The sequence below is a fragment of the Hypomesus nipponensis genome, chromosome 17 (genome assembly GCF_054491055.1).
Source record: "Hypomesus nipponensis isolate SF chromosome 17, ASM5449105v1, whole genome shotgun sequence".
NCBI lineage: Eukaryota > Metazoa > Chordata > Actinopteri > Osmeriformes > Osmeridae > Hypomesus > Hypomesus nipponensis.
In genome coordinates, this window is record NC_140377.1 from 4,150,799 (window position 1) to 4,165,323 (window position 14,525).

Here is a 14,525-nt window from a genome sequence, read left to right on the forward strand (position 1 = left end):
ATAGCGGGTAGGCTAACATTTGTCCATGAAATAAATGGAAATGTCTCTAGAACGTTCTTAGAACGCTCGTAAGAAGCGCTTAGCATTAAGAGCTTCTTAACGAATGTTTAGGGCATAATGCTGCACACACAGATGCACACGTTTCCCCTGCATGTAAATGATGACGCTTTAGGCTCCAAAGTTATGGCAAGGAGCTGCTCTGCTATAGGGCCAGGTTTCCCAGATTCGTTAAGAAGCTCTTAACGCTAAAAGCTTCTTAAGAACGTTCGAAAAGCACTCTAGAACGCTCTTAGAACATTCTTAAGAAGCTCTTAGCGTTAAGAGCTTCTTAACGAATCTAGGATACCAGGCCCTGCTTGTTTGCCTTTCTTGTATGATTGCAGTTCCTGATGTAAACTATTAGACCCAGGATTTGGGGACGGGGTCTATGGAAGCTACGAGCCATATTATTCCGTCACCATTTATTTTAGAACAAAATCTGTCGATGCAAGAAATGTTGTTCATTAATTATTATGTTTATTGGCCGGGTTTAACAGATTCGTTAAGAAGCTCTTAATGCTAAGCGCTTCTTAGGAGCGTTCTAAGGGCGTTCTAGAGCGTTCTTAGAACGCTCTTATCGTTAAGAGCTTCTTAACGAATATGGGAAACCCGGCCATTGTTTGTTTCTCTATACTACGTTTTTCACTTATTTATCTGAAGCCTAATGCATAAGATTTATTTAAGCAAAATTCGGAGAATTCTATGCATCTCTTAGGATTACATATAGCCTAGTGTTGGCAGATCAGCTGGTCAGAGGCCTCTTTAAATCTTACCATATAGTGAGAAAACGATGAACAGACTATCTTTCCCATCCACTTTGTGGCTTTGTAATGACATTACAAAGTCTTCAGCAACATTAAATTAAAGGCCTTTACATGCAAGCCAAGATAGAGGACTCTCTTAAATAGTATCATAAAAGGAAACAAGAACATGATTTAAACATCTAATTAAGCATGTTGTAACAAATACAAAGCTAAATTCGATTCAAAACTTGATTAAAATAGGTGTAATCTCTGTACAATGTTAGCCATCAAAAAATTCCATGGGTATAAAATATTAGATTAAAGAAATACAATTTTCAAGTAAAAGTAGGCTTCTGACTTGCCGTACAACTTAATTAAAGTAACAAATTATTTCGATTTGAGGCCTTGTATTAAATATTTTATTTAAAAAAAAAATAATAAAATTTAAAGCAATATAATTTATCGAATTAGGAAAGCATATAAAAAATAAATCCAAACTTTTTTTATATATAGGCACACACAGACACACTCGCACAGATGCACCCACGCGCACAATGCAAAGTGCAGTTGCCCTCACGCGTACGCTGTGCTCAGATGATCTGTTGCACCGCACAGCTTTGGAGGGCTGCCCCGGGACCCATATGTTCCTCAAAATGGCCAGGGTGCCATTAACTCACGCAGGCGCACAGAGCGCTATTGCAGTCTTCAATCCGGGTCACCCGCAAGGACCTAAATTACATGTATATTTCCATAAGCCTATTTTTATTCCACCTTCCTATTTATAAATCAGGCCTAAACAGAACAGCCACAATATTAACAATTTGCTGTTATAAAAAATGTCAGCATGTTTGACATGTGTATCATTGAGAGGATATGAAGCATAGCCCGTTGAAGTTAGCTATCAGTTATCTAAAGTTATGCAATTATATTTATTATTATGTATTTTAACCAAAATACTGGTAACTGACACAATACCATGTGACAAATAGATGAAATCGAATGATACGCTAATGTAGACATTAATTGGCAATTCAGTCTTTCATTTGGCCATGAACTGTTGTGATAGACGACAAATTCAGTGGCAGAGGACTGTCAAAAAATCCCATTAAAATGTGTGAGCATAAACTTATTAGGCAATAAACTTGGGTGCTTTATGTTACGTAGTTTTTCCAGAATAACTACCCATGAATACATATTTATATATGCTATATTTTGTCAAATCGGCAAAGGAAAAAAGTTTTGGGGAGAGTTAGACTATGGAGGCAGTGGAAGAGAGCATCTATCAACATATTCCCTTGTCCGGCCGGCGTGAGGTGCGCGCTTTCCAGAGGCGGAAGTTGGCAGCCGTGGAGGGGAGCGTGCCAAGTTCCTTAATGTTCCCCAGTACAACCACGAGCTCTGGAGAGGACACCCGCGTGCCTCGCCGCTGCCGCGTGCCAGTTTGCCCGGCCAAACTAGCACTGCTGGGAGGAGTCTATGTTTCTTTCCTAATTTCGCGGCATCTGTTCATTATCCAGCACATTTAAAAGAGAACGCTCTTACACTCACCATTCACCACACACAAACGCGCGAGGCCTGTGCACAGGCCAGGCAGTAAGTAGTCGTTATGACCTACCTTTAATTGTAAAAGTCATCTATGAACTAATAGTTTCAACAACTTGCTGAGATGGAAAGTCATCAGTGACAAATATCGCAGAAAAAAAATCGTTTTGGCAAGAAGAGTTAAGACTATACAGACTATTGATACAGATAGGTCTATAGGAATGCTTTTAACGAATGGGTATACAACTGTTCAGCCTTGTGGACAGCTCTAAAGGGGCGCGCACTGGGAAGGTTTCTCACTCTGTGTCAGCGTTCTCCTCTCGCGCACACAGGTGGTAGATCTGCAGTGAACGGCACATTTACAAACTAAACTAATATTAAAATGGATTATTTGCAGATATCAACAAAGTTAAGTGAAACACCTTAACGTATCGTGCACTGTTCTTCCACGTTTTACACGTAAGATTTTTTTTTTATCACGCATTCAAGTTCTACAAAGTTCTATTATAAAACTTGACATTAAAAAAATCAATTTCCCCGCCAAAAAGAGAGGAAATCTCGCTGTTTTAATTAGCGTGATTGCCCACTCTTTTCTCACTCAACTTGATAGGGCACAAAAAAGAGTGTTTGTCTGACATAACAGTCAAGAGTGTCATTATCAAATTGTCACAAGTACTTAACTGGTGTGAATTCCAATTAGCAGTCCAGCCTAATTACACTACAATTTTACCAAGAAAAATAGGTACATTACTGTAATTTATGTGAGATTACCCCAATTAATTTATGCCTTCATGGCAATTCATTATGTTATCATTAAACAACCTATATAGCAACATAAATGGGCATTTACACACACAGACACACACACACACACGCTCAATAAGACAAACTGAGTCTCAAAACTCATTGATGCCACACTATATGGCAGTGCCAATGCCAGACAGGGGGAAAGGCTGTCACTGGCAGGCAATTCAGTGGAAATTCCCCAGCATCTGTTTGTTAGCACACAATAGGCCACGGAGTGTGGGCAGGCTGGAGCTGAACAGAGGATGTGCAACTCCTGGAAACACAGCCAGGAGAAGAACATGAGGCAGAGAGAGGGTCGGAGGTGGTGGTGGTGGGGGCAGACAGAGACGGAGATTAGGGAGGACGCCAGGTGGAGATGGGAAGTTTCGGGTGTTGCCAGGTATGTGTGTTTTGTTGAGATTGCAGAGGTTGATGATAAAGAAAAACAGAGGGTTGGATTGCAGCACATTGCTCAGTTTGTAACGCCAACACAGGCCTCTATCTGACCGCAGTCATCTTTGGGAGGTCACAAGTCGGCGCTGAGGTCCCTTCCACAGGGCCAGCAGTGGCTTCCTCCCTGGGACTTGGCGTGGCTGCCTCCTGGTTAGAAGGTTAAGTAGAAGCGTGCACGGCGAGCATGCATGGCGAGCGTGCACGGCGAGCGTGCATGGCGAGCGTGCACGGCGGGGGCACCACTGGATCAGAGAGCGCAATGTGGGTTGTTGCTGGTCTGCACAGATGGCATGCGTGTGAGCGAGTGTGTGTGTGTGTGTGTGTGTGTGTGACTATGTGGATGTGTGTGTCTGTGTTATGATAGGGTTAGATGATGCCCTGGTCACATGGGCAGTAGTAATTGGCCTCCATATTGACCAGTTTGCAGTGCTAGGGGCCAGGCAGTATTCCAGCTGGATCTGTCAGATGGCATCGAATCCACCTCACTGATCACCCCCCAACGACCTCTCCTCTCATCTCCCTCTCATCTCCCTCGAACCTCCCTCTCTTCCTGTCCTCCATCACCTTTAATGTCCTCTGCTCTGTCTCCACTCTGCTCCTCAACTGCCCAGTCACTGCTCACTTTGGTGAAGACAAGATGAACCTCTAGATGGGATGAATGCAAGTCCACTGCTGCTTGCACAAATGGTATTTATTTCCCTCAATGTGGCAGCGGCGGTGGTGGTGGCGTGAGGCGTGATTGGAGGAGGCCAACAGCCACTGTGAGAAGCTAAACGCCAGTGAAGGAGAATGTCCCCCTCAGCTTTGTCAGGAAGGAGTCCCCAGGTGGAGTGAGAGACCCATCCTCCAGCCTTCATCCCTGCCAGCCAACAGACACTGAGAGCTGGCACACAGTCACTGCAGGAGACAGGAGGGGGATGGACATACGTATAACCCTTCCCCTCCAGCACCAGCATGGGCAAGAGACACAACTGAGGATTCTGGGATGGCAGGTTGGCTGTGGGAGAAAGGAGGATTTGGAGAGGCTGGAGTAAAGAGGAGGCCACTTTTGCGATGCTCCCTGGTAAGACAGAGAGAGACAGAGAGGCAGGCAGGCAGAGGATTGGCAGTCATGCCAAGGCCCACGCCAGGAGAAATGCACCTGGGAATATGGAAGTGCCTGTGTGTATATGAGGTGTTTTACGTGTGTGTGTGTGTGTGTGTTTGGGTGTGAGCTCCCTACATATGCATGTTTTCGAGAGCTTGCGTTCATGCATACAAGTGCTTCAGCACCTATGTGTGGGTGGCTTCCAACATCGTCAAGAAAGTGCGTGCGTGTGTGTGTCTGTGTGTGTGTGTGTTGGAGAACACATTTGATTACACCCTTGTATTAGTATGCTGTGTGTGTTGCTTTTTGCATTTGCAGGGAGGAAGGGGAAGGTGTGTGTGTTTGTGTGTGGTGTTTGTGGGGTGGGGGGGGTTGGTTGTGTGTGTGCAGGGATGGGTGTGTGGAGTGGGGGAGTGTGGGGAGGGGGAGTGTGGGGGGGGGGGGGGGAGTGCACGTTTAAATTCAGTGACATCTGTTCATTACAACTAGAGTGTGTTTATTTTTATACAGCCAGCCACAAGCAGAAAGCTCAACTGGCACCATTGGTTAATGTACCAGCCTGCCCGAACTGCACAGCAGATTAAATATTTACATGCAGACTGACAGAATAAAGAAAGAAGACAGGAAGATGGGTAGAAGAAACCTCTGATAGGATAATTTGTGACAAACATGCGGCCACGGAAACATGCAAATGCAGATGAATATGAGCAGAAAGTGCCTTTGACATTGTAACGAAATCAGGTTCACATGCTGGAAGAGGGAAAGTGAACGAGTAGCACAAAAAGCATTGTTTTGTTTGGTGTTGTGATGCTCAGAATAGATTTTGATAAACTGAAACAAAAGCGAAAGAGAAGTTTGGTTCGACAGCAAACACAATTTTCCATTCCCTATGGATGTGACTCACGGTGACCAAGAATGAAATACAGAAGAATATAATCTTGTTTACAGACAAAATGTGACAGTGACATCTTGTCGCTTTCTGCGTGTAAAGCACTACCTGAGTTAGGTAGGAGGGGTGGTGACACAACGGCAGACAGATCCCAGACGGACTCACCAGAGAGACAGACAGAGCGGGTTGGCAGGGCTGATACCGGGGTGTGCACCAACCAGCCCAGCACACAGGACTACATCCATCTCTCCCTGTCGAAGGCAAAGGCCCAACAGCTATGTGTTTGCACGTGTACAGGGTATGCGTGAGTACCCGTATGAGTGTCTATGTGGTACGGCTGTGGCTCCCATCTCCACTTTGGCAAGAACACCCCCACCCCCGTGTCCTGTCTGTCACGGTCCTTCTGCTCCCCCCCCCCCGCCCACCCCCTCCTGCCCCCCCCGCCCCCCCCCTGCCCCCCCCCCTCCTGCCCCCCCCCGCCCACCCCCTCCTGCCCCCCCCGCCCACCCCCTCCTGCCCCCCCTGTGCCCGGCCCCCACCAGCATGCCCTGTCCTACTCCCCAGCTCCCCTGGGAGGCCCTGCTCTGGAATGTCGCTCATGGGGAAGAATCTTGCTGCAGGCACTCAAGATGTCGCATGTGTCTGAAAGAGTGAGAGAGAGAGAGAGAGAGAGAGAGAGAGAGAGAGAGAGAGAGAGAGAGAGAGAGAGAGAGAGAGAGAGAGAGAGATGGAGATGGAGAGAAAGGGAGGGAGGGAGGGAGGGAGGGAGGGAGGGAGGGAGGGAGGGAGGGAGGGAGGGAGGGAGGGAGGGAGGGAGGGAGGGAGGGAGGGAGGGAGGGAGGGAGGGAGGGAGGGAGGGAGGGAGGGAGGGAGGGAGAGAGAGAGTCAGATGAGGAAGAAAGAGGGCCGAAAAGGGACACCAGCCAGCACACTGTGAAGGGGCGTTAGTGGTGTGTCTGTAAACATAACCAGATTAAAGGTTTTAAGAGTATAGATTAACAGCATGAGGACTTTGATAAATCAACTCAGATGAGCAAATTGGCAAATGGGGTCCTGTCTGCCAATGTATTCATCTTCCTCTATAGAACTGCTCTCACAAAGAGAGATGGAGGGGAGCCAGAGGTGCACACTGATAGTAGCTGTTCATCATGGCCCATCATGAGGTCCTTGGAGTTTTTGGGGGGGGCACAAACTCACACTCATTAATCACTCAGACTCTGCAAACTTTTCTGTCAATCAACAATGTCTCCCTTTCCCCTCTTGAACAAATCTCTCACTTTCTCTGTCATGCCTCTGCTGAGGCTAGAGAGTAGGAGAGGGATGCAGAGGGAAGAGACTTCCCAGCCCTCAACCCTTCAGCCTCAGCCTCCTCCCTGCAAAACCTCATCTGAGCCTCTCAGCCTCTCAGCCTCGGACAGATTAAGAGATTACAAGGCAAGGCGTGCGATAAAGCTGGGTAATTCTCACCCAGACACAGAGAGCTATGGTTCCAGATCCCTGTGCGTCCTAGCTACCCAGCACAGCTGTGCTGCCGGGCCAGAGCACATCCCTCTCTAGGGAGGGCTGGAAGAGGGGAGAGACGCCAACCACCAGCCTCAAACCTGCTCTGCCTGTCATGGCTCTGGGACAAGGATGACACTACGAAGAGAACTTTGATGTTGTCTTAAGTGGCATTTTCTTCGCTGAGGCTGGAAGTTTTGGAAAACCTCCAGCATCGAGGGACAGCGTGGGAGTCTGACAAACAATGTCTCTGTGGTGGAGAGCTCTGTGTTCAAGCTGTGGGTACAGTAGGGGGGAGTCGGCCAAGTTGAGTTTGAGTCCTTTGGATCTGATGAAAACAAAAGAAAACATCGAACCATGGGAACAATCCTTTCCCCATAGCCTTACACCAGGGCACACTCATATCCATTAATCTTCACTTTCTGCGCTTCGAAGACCAAAAGCAAGCTAACGTAATCCATCTCTGTAAATGCATGGTAAACAAGAAAGAGAGGAAGAGAGAGCGAGAGCGAGAGAGAGAGAGAGAGAGAGAGAGAGAGGTGAGAGAGAGAGAGGTGAGAGAGAGAGAGGTGAGAGAGAGAGAGGTGAGAAATAGATGGCAAAGTGAATAAAGAGGAATGGAGGGAACCAGATTTGAGCGCCCGCTCTCCAGAATAGACAGAGGACAATACAAGGCTGGCAGAGTGGGGAATAGAGTGCCACATGGTGCCACCCTGAGTGGGGGCCAGCCTGGGGGGGGGGGGGGGGGGACACGGGCACACATGCACACTATGCATGTGCCCGTGTGTGTGAGGGATTGTGTGTGTGTTTATTTGAGAGACAGTGAGAGGGTGCTTCTGTGTGTTTTGTGTGATGTATGTATATTTATGTGCATGTGTGTGTTGTGGGAGAGAGGGAGGTGGGGGGGGGGGGGGAGGGAGGGAGGGAAGGAAGGGGGGAGGGAAGGGGGGGAGGGAGGTGGAGAGAGAGAGGAGCAGTCCCAGTTCCCGTTTGCATCTTAAATTCCTCAACATCTGTTCATCCGTCCTCCGTTGGAGTGTGTGTGCTCAAGTGTGTGTGTGTGTGTGTTCCCATACTTTAATTAGAAGGAGACATTCAGACAGACTCATTTTCCATAGAAACTCCAGGTAGCATGAGAAGATCCCAAACACATCCACAGCATGCAGACAGCCTGGATGAACCAGTGGGCCAGTAGGGCTTCTGTTTCCGGCCCAGGGGCAGGGGGTCCCCTTCACCAGCTTTACAGAGTCTGGAGCACAGCACCCCAATCCCTTCACAAACACCCATGGTGCATTTGAGAACAACTGGACAACCGGCTACGGGCCACTAAACTGAACTAAGCTCAAATGAGCTTGTTTGACCTGGTTAAAGAAAGGGTCTGTGTGAGTTATTGTGAGTTGCATGCCTGTGTGCCTGCAAGCCTTCTGGGTAATGTACGTATACAGTATATGGAACTAGGGAGTGACGTTCAGACATGAAATATTAAGCTCCTGTGTGTCAATGTCAACTCCTGACTTGCGATGGCTGTTAGGGGCGCGTGAACACACACACACACACACACACACACACACCCTTGCCAGGGACACAATGCACACACAGCATGATTACTCCAATTGCCAGATTGAGCAAATCTCATGCTGCATGCACGGCAATCCAATGCCAAATGTCATGTCATTTCAGAGGCTGTGTCAATGCCATGCAGCACGTATGCCAACCTTGTGCCATCCACACGCCAACCTCCTGCCACCCCAGTGGTAATCCTGTGACAATAACCCAAACAGCTGTCAGGGTGACGAGGATTTATAAATTGTTGACTTATACATTTATAGATTCCTATTTAGTATGTAAGGGAGAGGGTCAAAAGTCACTGGTGAATTTGGCTCCAAAACAAATCCGTCTTTTGGTTCTCCTTCAGTGGATGCAATTAGCTTGGAAACCATTCACTGATTAAGCCCTGATTTCCGGGTTTGTTCAACTGCTTTTATATCAGCCTCTGATCAAAATCTCCCATCAGACTCACCTCTCTCTCTCTCTCTCTCTCTCTCTGTCTCTGTCTCTCTCTCTGTCTCTCTCTCTGTCTCCCTCTCTCTCTCTCTCTCTCCTGATGCCTGCTGGCACTTTGGGAGCAGTGCCCCTCCAATCCCGGTGCCCTCCCCCCTCCCCTTCCTCTGGATGCCAGCCGACGGCCCTCACAGTGTGGCACGCCATCTGGTGCCGCCCGCCCCGGCAGCCTCCCCCCTGCCCCCCTTCCAAACCCCCTCTATCCCCCCTCACCCCAGCCCTCCTACCCCTGCAGACAGCTACCCACAATCCCCCTCTGCCTCAGCTCCACGCCGCACAGAACAGGAGGCTTTCGCACAGATCACTTCACCCCTGATGCCCCCCGCCAGATATGAGTGTTACTGGGGGGGGGGGGGGGGCACGCATGCACAAAATGCTTCAAATCTTCCTCCAACGCTTAAACACAGCCACACGGACATTCATAGTCAACCTTGGTGCTGTTACACAGCCACGTGCCAACAGCCAATCAGACAGCACACACGATTACGTTTTGCTGTGCCCCATGAAGCATGTGTGCACACATGTGGTGCTTCAACTGACCATGAGAGGAATCTGAATGTGATTAGTGACAGGCATCTCTCTGATATGATCTTTTGAGAGAGAGAGAGAGAGAGAGAGAGACAGCGAGAGAGAGAGACAGCGAGAGAGAGTCGGGAAAAAATATGCCAAAACTGCAATCAAACAAAGGAGAGAATGAGATGTCAAGTGAAATAGGTTGGAAAGACTGGGAAATAGGAAAAGGAGAAAGGAAGATAGAGAGAGCTAAAGGCTGGAGCTCCATCCATCTTGTGGGGGTACGGAGCCTCGTGCCTGGCACTCGTATCCATCAATGAGCGCAACATTAACTCTCTGGATCAGAACCAACACCCCCAGATTTCCCTCCATCTCTTTACCCCTCCCCTCACACACTCACACACACACTCACACACACACACCATCCCAAACATGCACAAAGACACACAGCCACACATGCCCCAACACACACACACACACCAGCACCCTCCCGCCATGCTTGAATCCCTCGTTCACGATCATCCCTTCACCTCCCTCTTCTTCCCCCTCCTTGTTCTTCCCCCTCTTCTTCTTCCTCACTCTCCTTCTCTACCTCTCCGTGTAACTCCCCTCTCTGTCCTCCTCCCTCCTCAGCTCCTCTTTGTCTCTTGCCCCGGTCCCTGTTAATAATTGAACTCCTGGGCTGCTGCAGGCCTGGCTCCCCTCCAGGCCTGTGATTGGGAGTGCATGTGTATTCATGACAGTATGTGGCAGGGGCACATGTGAGAGAAAGACCGGGGAATGTGTTTGTGTGTGTGTTTGTGTGCGTGTGTGTGTGTTTGTGTGTGTGTGCGGCAAGTGAGGAGTCGATGTCATTAGCCTCTGCAGTCCTGGAACTGATTCATGGAGCGGGCTGGGGGGGGGGGGGGGGGGAGACAAACTACAATGGATTCTGTCAACCAAAAGCCGAACACAAAGTTGCTATCAAACAGCTCTGGTGCGGTGAGGTGCTGAGAGGGAGAAAGCATGGCTTCTGTTGCCACTGACGTCAGACGACACATCTCGAGTGAGCGTGTGACACGACGTGACGCTCTCCCTGCCACCTCCCACACCTCTCTCACCCTCCCACACCTCTCTCACCCTCCCACACCTCTCTCACCCTCCCACAGACCTGCCCACTGTCCAGCCCCTGCTGGGCGGAGGACGCAGACCAAGCAGCATGCCTATCTCCTCCACCCTCTTCCTCCTCCACCCTCCTCCTCCACCCTCTTCCTCGTCCACCCTCCTCCTCCACCCTCCTTCTCCACCCTCCTCCTCCTCCACCCTCCTCCACCCTCCTCCTCCACCCTCCTCCTCCTCCCTCCTCCTCCTCCACCCTCCTCCTCCCTCCTCCTCCTCCCTCCTCCTCCTCCTCCACCCTCCTCCTCCCTCCTCGACCCTCCTCCTCCCTCCTCCTCCTCCCTCCTCCTCCTCCTCCACCCTCCTCCACCCTGCTCCTCCACCCAGGCCTTACCTGGCAGAACGTCTGTGTTTCCTCAGGTACAAGCTTTCAGTCGGAGCCTGGTAATGAGCACAGGTGTCAACACAACATCGAAAAAAATCAACACATTTCAAACCCACACAGTTATCTGGTGTGGGTCTGTCTGCCTTCATTAAGCTGATTATGTACACGGATGGCTGGTTATTCTTGGGGGCTTGAGTCGCAGGGTAAACAGACATGTGGAAAGCCGCCCACCGCCTCATCACTTCGAAGGGGCCTTTGGCACAAACAGAGAGACACGACCATTAAATGACACGCACCGCTATTCGTCGTGCAGATGTACGGTAGAAGAAGGTCAACGCAGCAGACTGCGTGTGCGTGTGAATGCGTGCAGGTAGAAGAGGGTCGGACGTGCAGGCAGTTATCCACACACACGCTCGCGTCGGAGTAGACAGGTGGCTGTGGTAAGGAGGTGGTCCCTGAGCGAGCCTCTGCCTGTCTCTGACTGAGAGAGGGTGAGGACTCAAAAAACCTCCCAGCAGCTGTCGTCCTAATTCCTCTAACGCGGTGCTTGTGCTCTGATTAGAAAACAGATCTGGCCTCTAATTTACTCCTGACACCGGCTAATGCTCCATATCTCAATCTCTCCGTCCCTGGCCGACTGGACAGACACACACACAAAACACAGAATGTCCCACCACGGTGTAAATATCACCGTCCCCCCTTATGTATTTCGTTGTATGCAATTATGAATCTTCAAGAGGGTCAGATCATAATGCTATGGCTTCATCGTTACTGTGAGACTGTGGTGGTAAATGAGAAAAACTAAAAACGAGTCAACTTAAAGGCACTTGACAGTTGGTGAGCCAGGGAGGAGGAGGAGGGTGGGTGCCGTGGCTAGGCCAGCCCAGTAGGGGGCAGAGGCGTGAAGCCAGTGAGCAAGTGGGAGGTGAAATCAGACCTCAATGTGTCACACTGCACACAATGTGTCACCAGTCTTGGATAAGGAACGAAGGACGGGGAGAAAGAGAGAGACGGAGAGTGAGAAAGAGGGAGGGACAAAGAGTGCAAAGAGTGAAAGAGACAGCCAGGCAGACAAACAGACACATCAGTCAGAATTAGTCTTTGTTGCGAATGTGCCAGGTGAAACGCGTAAGAGGGCTTTACATGTTGAACAACACGAAGAGTCCTTGGTCTCTTTGTGTGTGTGCGAGGGAGGGAGGGAGGGAGGGAGGGCAGGACAACCTCTTTTATTCGCTCCCTCTCTCTCTGTCCTCTGAATCTGTCTCCAGGGACACACTTGGCATCACTCCTCACTTTTTATTCTTGCATCGCAAACCGCTGATGTCTGAGCACAAGATGGCACAACACACACACTTGCACACACACACACACACACACACACACACGAGTGTGCATAAATGCACATGGATGCACTTAAACACTATTTAAACACACCCAAACATGCATGTACATAGTCTCTCTAACACCATACCAGCCGAACATGCATGTTTATAGTCTCTCTAACACCATACCAGCCGAACATGCATGTATATAGTCTCTACGACAAAAGATTTGATAATTGATTTTAGGAAACGGCTCACATGAAGAAGTCACTCTCATCAGGGGTCGGACAATACTTTGTGTGAAATCCTCTAGATATCTTGGGACAATTGCTGACTGAAACTGAGCTCTGAAAAATATGTTGAAGCTGTGTGTGAAAAAGTGCGGCAGCATTTGTTTCGTTTAAGGATGCTTTCCCATTTTCACGTTGACAAAACTTTGATGACCTTACTGTATCGTGCTTTTATTGAATCCACTTTGTAAAACTCATCCAGTGTAGACCAAGTCTATCTCTGGGTACAAATAAAGCTGAACTTTTACATTGTGGAATGGAATCATTTGGCCTGTCACACTCTAAACACACACACACACAACTAAACACATGAGCCCTCAAAAGCATTGTAGAAGTTCCCTCAAAGCTTCAAACTAAAATACACAGACAATGGTAAGAGCCCATGATTATGCATGTTCAGACTCAGAGTTAAATACACAAACATTCCATCAATGACAACAGCAGAAAGAGAAAGATGTTCTCAGAATACCAGCACAGCACACACACACACACACACCAAATTAACAAACATACCACACATAACGCGAGAAAAAAAGTAACTGTCACAAGCGTTCAAGTTGCCAGCCACACACGAGCCCTCACAAACACAGACTGACAGACAGACGAGTACAACTTCAAAAGCAACAAATAAATAAATTAAAGACAAGTCTGATAAGGATGAATAAATAACAAGGAGAGAGATGCAACCAGGAAACGAGAGCAAGAGAGAGGGAGCATCAGGGAGCGAGAGAGGAAGCACAAGAGGAGATAGAAAAGGGGGAGGGATGCTACGAAACAATATAAATCTCTTTCAATTCTGTTGAAAGTTAACTGACACATCCTTTGAGTTTGAAAGTAAACAGTCTAAAAGAAACTTTGCAGAAATCAGTGTAAAGGTGTTTCTGACATCAGGATGTAATATTGCCCTGAACAATGTTCTGCAGATAACATGCTGCAGATTCATGTGAAGTCGGCAAGTTGTGTAAGCTCCCATATAAACACTCGTTGACATTATTTGTCTTTCTCTTTTTCAGTAAGGGTAAGAGAGTGGATGCAGTATGTAAATGAAATGGTTATTACTGCATTGCTCATCAAGCTGCGCGGAGCAGACATTAATAGGCTGATGAATATGCATGTGAATTTGTTAATTAAGTTAATTATTCTGCTGAAAATGCATTCGTCTTCCAAGGACATCTTCCCCAGGATTCCAACCTGCTCCACTCATTAGTCATGCGATCTTTTACACTGGGCACTGGGACAAGAAGTGAAGGGAGGAGGAGGAGGAGGGAGGGAGGGAGGGAGGAAGGAAGAGGAGCAGCATCCACACCAGCGTGTTCCGGTCCACTACAAACAACAACAGCACCGTCAGGAAGCACAGTAATCCCACCATACCGAGGCCCTGTACGCTCTCGACACAGTCTGCACGACAGTGGGGAAGGTCAGAGAGGAAGGCTTTGTCTTGTAACATGCAAAACATGCTAACCCGCATGTTCACGACTGCTACACTCCTATGACTTCCTCTCTCTTCTTTTCTCTTTTCTTCTCTGGTAATTCCCTCTCTCCTCTGGTTTCCCTCTAATTGCTTATTAAAACCCTCTTAACGAAACTTTTTGTGCCAACTTTCCAACACATTAATTAATTGTTGTAGCCAATTAAGTGTCGCTGTGCAAATGAGCTCCAGCACAAGTGGTCCTGCAGGGCTCCAGACCCCCTCCATCCCCAACCCCCACCCTGCATGCTATCCCAGCAACGCCTGCCTTAAAGCGGGTCGTGCCAACAGACAGAAATAGGTGGAGCAAAAACGCAATGCAAGGCCTTCTTCCTGTGTGTCAGGAAAC